General features: G+C 49.1%; 1 long non-coding RNA gene across 1 annotated transcript; it reads right to left on the bottom strand.

Moving 5' to 3' along the window:
* Positions 1–6,993: 6,993 nt before the first annotated feature.
* Positions 6,994–9,736, bottom strand: LOC310891929. Its single transcript, XR_014577785.1, has 3 exons — positions 9,674–9,736; positions 8,585–8,827; positions 6,994–7,096 (listed from the first exon to the last, which is right to left on the bottom strand). It is a non-coding gene; the product is annotated as an uncharacterized lncRNA (long non-coding RNA).
* Between the last annotated feature and the right edge of the window lie 1,003 nt (positions 9,737–10,739).

Here is a 10,739-nt window from a genome sequence, read left to right on the forward strand (position 1 = left end):
GCACTGCTTTGCCTTTCCTGGACACGCTTTACTTTGCTTTTCCTGGCCCTGCTTTGCTTGTTGGTTTTTTTTGCCTTTTATTTTATTTTATTTTATTTTTTTTACTTTAGATACATATTCATTGCATTGCTTTGTTTTATTTTTGGACCTTTTGGCTTTGGTTTTCCTCGCCGCGCTTTGCTTTTCCTGGCCATGCTTTTTCAGGCCACGCTTTCCTTTGTTTTCCTTTGCTTCGTATACTTGCCACGGCTTTGCTTTACCTTCTCTGCTCTGCTTTGCTTTTCCTACCCCTGCTGTGCTTTGTCTTGCCTCCTCAAACTGCTTTCTTTACTTTGCTCTATGTTTCCTGGCACTGCTGGGACTTTCCTTGTACAAGTTTGCACTGCTTCGCTTTGCCTTGCTCTGCGTTGCCTTTCCTGGCCATGCTTTTTCAGGCCACGCTTTCCTTTGTCTTGCTTCGCTTTGTATTCCTGGCACCTCTTGGTTTTACTTTCTCTGCTCTGCTTGTCCTACCCCTACTCTGCTTTGCCTTGCCTCAAACTGCTTTCGTTACTTTGCTCTACGTTTCCTGGCCCTGCTGGGACTTTCCTTGTACAAGTTTGCACTGCTTTGCTTTGCCTTGCACTGCTTTGCCTCCACTGGCCATGTTTTCTTTTGCTTTTTCAGGCCACGCTTTCCTTTGTCTTGCTTCGCTTTGTTTTCCTGCCACAGCTTTGCTTTACCTTCTCTGCTGTGCTTTGCTTTTCCTACTCCTGCTGTGCTTTGCCTCGCCTCAAACTGCTTTCTTTACTCTGCTCTACGTTTCCTGGCACTGCTGGGACTTTCCTTGTACCAGTTTGCACTGCTTTGCTTTGCCTTGCTCTGCTTTCCTCTTCATTTCTCTGCTCTCCTGTGCTGCGCTAGGCTTCCTTTGCAGACTGTCCCGACGATTTTGCCGATGAGGCTATCGGTATATTTCGGAACGCATAAACCCTCAGACACACAGCTGGGCCTCCCCGCAGCCCGGACACTGTCCCCTCGCAACTCGAGGGTGGGGGCAGCAGGCCCGGCCACCCGACATGGTCAGTTCTGTGGCCCCAGCCGTGTGGCCTGCCGCTAGGCGGGCCCCACTGCTATTTGTCTGGGGACGGCGTTGGGTGAGGTTTTCAACGACGGTAAGTAACTACATGATTCCCACAACTACATTGGATGGAAGCCAACAATAAATAAATAAATAAATAAATAAATAGAGATAAAACCAGGTAAAGCAAGACATGGTTCTTGCCCGCTGTCACGGCGGACTATGAGGTGTCAGGGAGGCCGGGGAGCGGGCGAGCAGGGTACAGCCACCGTCCGAGTCTGGCCGCCAGCTCTACCCGGCATGAGGGCCTTGCGGTCTTTGCCCCGCAGACACTGGGAACCGGCAGGAGGGCTGGCCGCCAGCTCCTTACATTTGCTTCGCTTCTCTTTCTTTTTCCTTGCTCTGCTTTGCTTTGCTCTGCTCTGCTCTTCCGGGCACACTTTTGGTTTTCCTTCTCTACTTTCCTCTGCTGTTCCTGCCCCTGCTGTGCTTTGCCTCAGATTGCTTTGCTTTGCTTTGTTTGCTTTGTCTTTCCTGGCAATGCTTTGCTTTTCCTCGTGCTATTTCGCTTTGCTTTGCTTTGCTTTGCCTTGCTCTGCTTTGCCTCCACTGGCCATGTTTTCTTTTGCTTTTTCAGGCCATGCTTTCCTTTGTTTTGCTTTGCTTTGTATTCCTGCCACGGCTTTGCTTTACCTTCTCTGCTCTGCTTTGCTTTTCCTACCCCTGCTGTGCTTTGCCTTGCCTCCAACTGCTTTCGTTACTTTGCTCTACGTTTCCTGGCCCTGCTGGGACTTTCCTTGTTCGAGTTTGCACTGCTTTGCTTTGCCTTGCTCTGCGTTGCCTTTCCTGGCCATGCTTTTTCAGGCCATGCTTTCCTTTGTCTTGCTTCGCTTTGTATTCCTGGCGCCTCTTGGTTTTACTTTCTCTGCTCTGCTTTTCCTACCCCTGCTGTGCTTTGCCTTGCCTCAAACTGCTTTCTTTACTTTGCTCTACGTTTCCTGGCCCTGCTGGGACTTTGCTTGTACAAGTTTGCACTGCTTTGCTTTGCCTTGCACTGCTTTGCCTCCACTGGCCATGTTTTCTTTTGCTTTTTCAGGCCACGCTTTCCTTTGTCTTGCTTCGCTTCGCTTTGTATTCCTGGCACCTCTAGGCTTTACTTTCTCTGCTCTGCTTTGCCTTGCCTCCAACTGCTTTCTTTACTTTGCTCTACCTTTCCTGGCACTGCTGGGACTTTCCTTGTACAAGTTTGCACTGCTTTGCTTTGCCTTGCTCTGCTTTCCTCTTCATTTCTCTGCTCTCCTGTGCTGCGCTAGGCTTCCTTTGCAGACCGTCCCGACGATTTTGCCGATGAGGCTATCGGTATATTTCGGAACGCATAAACCCTCAGACACACAGCTGGGCCTCCCCGCAGCCCGGACACTGTCCCCTCGCAACTCGAGGGTGGGGGCAGCAGGCCCGGCCACCCGACATGGTCAGTTCTGTGGCCCCAGCCGTGTGGCCTGCCGCTAGGCGGGCCCCACTGCTATTTGTCTGGGGACGGCGTTGGGTGAGGTTTTCAACGACGGTAAGTAACTACATGCTTCCCACAACTACATTGGATGGAAGCCAACAATAAATAAATAAATAAATAAATAAATAAAGATAAAACCAGGTAAAGCAAGACATGGTTCTTGCCCGCTGTCACGGCGGACTATGAGGTGTCAGGGAGGCCGGGGAGCGGGCGAGCAGGGTACAGCCACCGTCCGAGTCTGGCCGCCAGCTCTACCCGGCATGAGGGCCTTGCGGTCTTTGCCCCGCAGACACTGGGAACCGGCAGGAGGGCTGGCCGCCAGCTCCTTACATTTGCTTCGCTTCTCTTTGTTTTTCCTTGCTCTGCTTTGCTTTGCTCTGCTCTGCTCTTCCGGGCACACTTTTGGTTTTCCTTCTCTACTTTCCTCTGCTGTTCCTGCCCCTGCTGTGCTTTGCCTCAGATTGCTTTGCTTTGCTTTGCTTGCTTTGTCTTTCCTGGCAATGCTTTGCTTTTCCTCGTGCTACTTCGCTTTGCCTTGCTTTGCTTTGCCTTGCTCTGCTTTGCCTCCACTGGCCATGTTTTCTTTTGTTTTTCAGGCCACGCTTTCCTTTGTTTTGCTTTGCTTTGTATTCCTGCCACGGCTTTGCTTTACCTTCTCTGCTCTGCTTTGCTTTTCCTACGCCTGCTGTGCTTTGCCTTGCCTCCTCTAACTGCTTTCTTTCTTTTGCTCTACATTTCCTGGTACTGCTTTGCTTTTCCTTGTGCTACTTTCCTTTGCTTTGCTCTGCCTTGCACTGCTTTGCCTTTCCTGGACACGCTTTACTTTGCTTTTCCTGGCCCTGCTTTGCTTGGTCTTTTTTTTGCTTCGTATTCTTGGCACCTCTTGGTTTTACCTTCTCTGCTCTGCTTTGCTTTTCCTGCCCCTGCTGTGCTTTGCCTTGCCTCAAACTGCTTTCTTTACTTTGCTCTACGTTTCCTGGCACTGCTGGGACTTTCCTTGTACGAGTTTGCACTGCTTTGCTTTGCCTTGCTCTGCTTTGCCTCCACTGGCCGTGTTTTCTTTTGCTTTTTCAGGCCATGCTTTCCTTTGTCTTGCTTCGCTTCGCTTTGTATTCCTGGCACCTCTAGGTTTTACTTTCTCTGCTCTGCTTTGCCTTGCCTCCAACTGCTTTCGTTACTTTGCTCTACCTTTCCTGGCCCTGCTGGGACTTTCCTTGTACGAGTTTGCACTGCTTTGCTTTGCCTTGCTCTGCTTTGCCTTTCCTGGCCGTGCTTTTTCCGGCCACGCTTTCCTTTGTTTTGCTTTGCTTTTTATTCCAGGCACCTCTTGGTTTTACTTTCTCTGCTCTGCTCTGTTTTTCCTACCTCTGCTGTGCTTTGCTTTGCCTCCTCAAACTGCTTTCTTTCTTTTGCTCTACATTTCCTGGCCCTGCTTTGCTTTTCCTTGTGCTACTTTCCTTTGCTTTGCTCTGCCTTGCACCGCTTTGCCTTTCCTGGACACGCTTTTCTTTGCTTTTCCTGGCCCTGCTTTGCTTGGTCTTTTTTTTTGCGTTTTTTTGTTTTGTTTGTTTGTTTGTTTGTTTGTTTTATTTTAATATAGATACATTTTCATTGCATTGCTTTGTTTTATTTTTGGACCTTTTTGCTTTGGTCTTCCTGGCCGCGCTTTGCTTTTCCTGGCCATGCTTTTTCAGGCCATGCTTTCCTTTGTCTTGCTTCGCTTCGCTTTGTATTCCTGGCACCTCTTGGTTCTACTTTCTCTGCTCTGCTTTGCCTCGCCTCAAACTGCTTTCGTTACTTTGCTCTACGTTTCCTGGCCCTGCTGGGACTTTCCTTGTACGAGTTTGCACTGCTTTGCTTTGCCTTGCTCTGCTTTGCCTTTCCTGGCCATGCTTTTTCAGGCCATGCTTTCCTTTGTTTTCCTTTGCTTCGTATTCCTGCCACGGCTTTGCTTTACCTTCTCTGCTCTGCTTTGCTTTTCCTACCCCTGCTGTGCTTTGTCTCACCTCAAACTGCTTTCTTTACTTTGCTCTACGTTTCCTGGCCCTGCTGGGACTTTCCTTGTACGAGTTTGCACTGCTTCGCTTTGCCTTGCTCTGCGTTGCCTTTCCGGGCCATGCTTTTTCAGGCCATGCTTTCCTTTGTTTTGCTTTGCTTTGTATTCCTGGCACTGCTTTGCTTTTCCTTCTCTACGTTGCTTTCTTTTCCTACCCCTGCTGTGCTTTGCCTTGCCTCCTCAAACTGCTTTCTTTCTTTTGCTCTACATTTCCTGGCACTGCTTTGCTTTTCCTTGTGCTACTTTCCTTTGCTTTGCTCTGCCTTGCACTGCTTTGCCTTTCCTGGACACGCTTTACTTTGCTTTTCCTGGCCCTGCTTTGCTTGTTGGTTTTTTTTGCCTTTTATTTTATTTTATTTTATTTTTTTTACTTTAGATACATATTCATTGCATTGCTTTGTTTTATTTTTGGACCTTTTGGCTTTGGTTTTCCTCGCCGCGCTTTGCTTTTCCTGGCCATGCTTTTTCAGGCCACGCTTTCCTTTGTTTTCCTTTGCTTCGTATACTTGCCACGGCTTTGCTTTACCTTCTCTGCTCTGCTTTGCTTTTCCTACCCCTGCTGTGCTTTGTCTTGCCTCCTCAAACTGCTTTCTTTACTTTGCTCTATGTTTCCTGGCACTGCTGGGACTTTCCTTGTACAAGTTTGCACTGCTTCGCTTTGCCTTGCTCTGCGTTGCCTTTCCTGGCCATGCTTTTTCAGGCCACGCTTTCCTTTGTCTTGCTTCGCTTTGTATTCCTGGCACCTCTTGGTTTTACTTTCTCTGCTCTGCTTGTCCTACCCCTACTCTGCTTTGCCTTGCCTCAAACTGCTTTCGTTACTTTGCTCTACGTTTCCTGGCCCTGCTGGGACTTTCCTTGTACAAGTTTGCACTGCTTTGCTTTGCCTTGCACTGCTTTGCCTCCACTGGCCATGTTTTCTTTTGCTTTTTCAGGCCACGCTTTCCTTTGTCTTGCTTCGCTTTGTTTTCCTGCCACAGCTTTGCTTTACCTTCTCTGCTGTGCTTTGCTTTTCCTACTCCTGCTGTGCTTTGCCTCGCCTCAAACTGCTTTCTTTACTCTGCTCTACGTTTCCTGGCACTGCTGGGACTTTCCTTGTACCAGTTTGCACTGCTTTGCTTTGCCTTGCTCTGCTTTCCTCTTCATTTCTCTGCTCTCCTGTGCTGCGCTAGGCTTCCTTTGCAGACTGTCCCAACGATTTTGCCGATGAGGCTATCGGTATATTTCGGAACGCATAAACCCTCAGACACACAGCTGGGCCTCCCCGCAGCCCGGACACTGTCCCCTCGCAACTCGAGGGTGGGGGCAGCAGGCCCGGCCACCCGACATGGTCAGTTCTGTGGCCCCAGCCGTGTGGCCTGCCGCTAGGCGGGCCCCACTGCTATTTGTCTGGGGACGGCGTTGGGTGAGGTTTTCAACGACGGTAAGTAACTACATGATTCCCACAACTACATTGGATGGAAGCCAACAATAAATAAATAAATAAATAAATAAATAGAGATAAAACCAGGTAAAGCAAGACATGGTTCTTGCCCGCTGTCACGGCGGACTATGAGGTGTCAGGGAGGCCGGGGAGCGGGCGAGCAGGGTACAGCCACCGTCCGAGTCTGGCCGCCAGCTCTACCCGGCATGAGGGCCTTGCGGTCTTTGCCCCGCAGACACTGGGAACCGGCAGGAGGGCTGGCCGCCAGCTCCTTACATTTGCTTCGCTTCTCTTTCTTTTTCCTTGCTCTGCTTTGCTTTGCTCTGCTCTGCTCTTCCGGGCACACTTTTGGTTTTCCTTCTCTACTTTCCTCTGCTGTTCCTGCCCCTGCTGTGCTTTGCCTCAGATTGCTTTGCTTTGCTTTGTTTGCTTTGTCTTTCCTGGCAATGCTTTGCTTTTCCTCGTGCTATTTCGCTTTGCTTTGCTTTGCTTTGCCTTGCTCTGCTTTGCCTCCACTGGCCATGTTTTCTTTTGCTTTTTCAGGCCATGCTTTCCTTTGTTTTGCTTTGCTTTGTATTCCTGCCACGGCTTTGCTTTACCTTCTCTGCTCTGCTTTGCTTTTCCTACCCCTGCTGTGCTTTGCCTTGCCTCAAACTGCTTTCGTTACTTTGCTCTACGTTTCCTGGCACTGCTGGGACTTTCCTTGTTCGAGTTTGCACTGCTTTGCTTTGCCTTGCTCTGCGTTGCCTTTCCTGGCCATGCTTTTTCAGGCCATGCTTTCCTTTGTCTTGCTTCGCTTTGTATTCCTGGCGCCTCTTGGTTTTACTTTCTCTGCTCTGCTTTTCCTACCCCTGCTGTGCTTTGCCTTGCCTCAAACTGCTTTCTTTACTTTGCTCTACGTTTCCTGGCCCTGCTGGGACTTTGCTTGTACAAGTTTGCACTGCTTTGCTTTGCCTTGCACTGCTTTGCCTCCACTGGCCATGTTTTCTTTTGCTTTTTCAGGCCACGCTTTCCTTTGTCTTGCTTCGCTTCGCTTTGTATTCCTGGCACCTCTAGGCTTTACTTTCTCTGCTCTGCTTTGCCTTGCCTCCAACTGCTTTCTTTACTTTGCTCTACCTTTCCTGGCACTGCTGGGACTTTCCTTGCACGAGTTTGCACTGCTTTGCTTTGCCTTGCTCTGCTTTCCTCTTCATTTCTCTGCTCTCCTGTGCTGCGCTAGGCTTCCTTTGCAGACCGTCCCGACGATTTTGCCGATGAGGCTATCGGTATATTTCGGAACGCATAAACCCTCAGACACACAGCTGGGCCTCCCCGCAGCCCGGACACTGTCCCCTCGCAACTCGAGGGTGGGGGCAGCAGGCCCGGCCACCCGACATGGTCAGTTCTGTGGCCCCAGCCGTGTGGCCTGCCGCTAGGCGGGCCCCACTGCTATTTGTCTGGGGACGGCGTTGGGTGAGGTTTTCAACGACGGTAAGTAACTACATGATTCCCACAACTACATTGGATGGAAGCCAACAATAAATAAATAAATAAATAAATAAATAAAGATAAAACCAGGTAAAGCAAGACATGGTTCTTGCCCGCTGTCACGGCGGACTATGAGGTGTCAGGGAGGCCGGGGAGCGGGCGAGCAGGGTACAGCCACCGTCCGAGTCTGGCCGCCAGCTCTACCCGGCATGAGGGCCTTGCGGTCTTTGCCCCGCAGACACTGGGAACCGGCAGGAGGGCTGGCCGCCAGCTCCTTACATTTGCTTCGCTTCTCTTTGTTTTTCCTTGCTCTGCTTTGCTTTGCTCTGCTCTGCTCTTCCGGGCACACTTTTGGTTTTCCTTCTCTACTTTCCTCTGCTGTTCCTGCCCCTGCTGTGCTTTGCCTCAGATTGCTTTGCTTTGCTTTGTTTGCTTTGTCTTTCCTGGCAATGCTTTGCTTTTCCTCGTGCTACTTCGCTTTGCCTTGCTTTGCTTTGCCTTGCTCTGCTTTGCCTCCACTGGCCATGTTTTCTTTTGTTTTTCAGGCCACGCTTTCCTTTGTTTTGCTTTGCTTTGTATTCCTGCCACGGCTTTGCTTTACCTTCTCTGCTCTGCTTTGCTTTTCCTACGCCTGCTGTGCTTTGCCTTGCCTCCTCTAACTGCTTTCTTTCTTTTGCTCTACATTTCCTGGTACTGCTTTGCTTTTCCTTGTGCTACTTTCCTTTGCTTTGCTCTGCCTTGCACTGCTTTGCCTTTCCTGGACACGCTTTACTTTGCTTTTCCTGGCCCTGCTTTGCTTGGTCTTTTTTTTGCTTCGTATTCTTGGCACCTCTTGGTTTTACCTTCTCTGCTCTGCTTTGCTTTTCCTGCCCCTGCTGTGCTTTGCCTTGACTCAAACTGCTTTCTTTACTTTGCTCTACGTTTCCTGGCACTGCTGGGACTTTCCTTGTACGAGTTTGCACTGCTTTGCTTTGCCTTGCTCTGCTTTGCCTCCACTGGCCGTGTTTTCTTTTGCTTTTTCAGGCCATGCTTTCCTTTGTCTTGCTTCGCTTCGCTTTGTATTCCTGGCACCTCTAGGTTTTACTTTCTCTGCTCTGCTTTGCCTTGCCTCCAACTGCTTTCGTTACTTTGCTCTACCTTTCCTGGCCCTGCTGGGACTTTCCTTGTACGAGTTTGCACTGCTTTGCTTTGCCTTGCTCTGCTTTGCCTTTCCTGGCCGTGCTTTTTCCGGCCACGCTTTCCTTTGTTTTGCTTTGCTTTTTATTCCAGGCACCTCTTGGTTTTACTTTCTCTGCTCTGCTCTGTTTTTCCTACCTCTGCTGTGCTTTGCTTTGCCTCCTCAAACTGCTTTCTTTCTTTTGCTCTACATTTCCTGGCCCTGCTTTGCTTTTCCTTGTGCTACTTTCCTTTGCTTTGCTCTGCCTTGCACCGCTTTGCCTTTCCTGGACACGCTTTTCTTTGCTTTTCCTGGCCCTGCTTTGCTTGGTCTTTTTTTTTGCGTTTTTTTGTTTTGTTTGTTTGTTTGTTTGTTTGTTTTATTTTAATATAGATACATTTTCATTGCATTGCTTTGTTTTATTTTTGGACCTTTTTGCTTTGGTCTTCCTGGCCGCGCTTTGCTTTTCCTGGCCATGCTTTTTCAGGCCATGCTTTCCTTTGTCTTGCTTCGCTTCGCTTTGTATTCCTGGCACCTCTTGGTTCTACTTTCTCTGCTCTGCTTTGCCTCGCCTCAAACTGCTTTCATTACTTTGCTCTACGTTTCCTGGCCCTGCTGGGACTTTCCTTGTACGAGTTTGCACTGCTTTGCTTTGCCTTGCTCTGCTTTGCCTTTCCTGGCCATGCTTTTTCAGGCCATGCTTTCCTTTGTTTTCCTTTGCTTCGTATTCCTGCCACGGCTTTGCTTTACCTTCTCTGCTCTGCTTTGCTTTTCCTACCCCTGCTGTGCTTTGTCTCACCTCAAACTGCTTTCTTTACTTTGCTCTACGTTTCCTGGCCCTGCTGGGACTTTCCTTGTACGAGTTTGCACTGCTTCGCTTTGCCTTGCTCTGCGTTGCCTTTCCGGGCCATGCTTTTTCAGGCCATGCTTTCCTTTGTTTTGCTTTGCTTTGTATTCCTGGCACTGCTTTGCTTTTCCTTCTCTACGTTGCTTTCTTTTCCTACCCCTGCTGTGCTTTGCCTTGCCTCCTCAAACTGCTTTCTTTCTTTTGCTCTACATTTCCTGGCACTGCTTTGCTTTTCCTTGTGCTACTTTCCTTTGCTTTGCTCTGCCTTGCACTGCTTTGCCTTTCCTGGACACGCTTTACTTTGCTTTTCCTGGCCCTGCTTTGCTTGTTGGTTTTTTTTGCCTTTTATTTTATTTTATTTTATTTTTTTTACTTTAGATACATATTCATTGCATTGCTTTGTTTTATTTTTGGACCTTTTGGCTTTGGTTTTCCTCGCCGCGCTTTGCTTTTCCTGGCCATGCTTTTTCAGGCCACGCTTTCCTTTGTTTTCCTTTGCTTCGTATACTTGCCACGGCTTTGCTTTACCTTCTCTGCTCTGCTTTGCTTTTCCTACCCCTGCTGTGCTTTGTCTTGCCTCCTCAAACTGCTTTCTTTACTTTGCTCTATGTTTCCTGGCACTGCTGGGACTTTCCTTGTACAAGTTTGCACTGCTTCGCTTTGCCTTGCTCTGCGTTGCCTTTCCTGGCCATGCTTTTTCAGGCCACGCTTTCCTTTGTCTTGCTTCGCTTTGTATTCCTGGCACCTCTTGGTTTTACTTTCTCTGCTCTGCTTGTCCTACCCCTGCTCTGCTTTGCCTTGCCTCAAACTGCTTTCTTTACTTTGCTCTACGTTTCCTGGCCCTGCTGGGACTTTCCTTGTACAAGTTTGCACTGCTTTGCTTTGCCTTGCACTGCTTTGCCTCCACTGGCCATGTTTTCTTTTGCTTTTTCAGGCCACGCTTTCCTTTGCCTTGCTTCGCTTTGTTTTCCTGCCACAGCTTTGCTTTACCTTCTCTGCTGTGCTTTGCTTTTCCTACTCCTGCTGTGCTTTGCCTCGCCTCAAACTGCTTTCTTTACTCTGCTCTACGTTTCCTGGCACTGCTGGGACTTTCCTTGTACCAGTTTGCACTGCTTTGCTTTGCCTTGCTCTGCTTTCCTCTTCATTTCTCTGCTCTCCTGTGCTGCGCTAGGCTTCCTTTGCAGACTGTCCCGACGATTTTGCCGATGAGGCTATCGGTATAT

Source organism: Anser anser, assembly GCF_964211835.1.
Source record: "Anser anser genome assembly, contig: HAP1_SCAFFOLD_40, whole genome shotgun sequence".
NCBI classification, from domain to species: Eukaryota; Metazoa; Chordata; class Aves; order Anseriformes; family Anatidae; genus Anser; species Anser anser.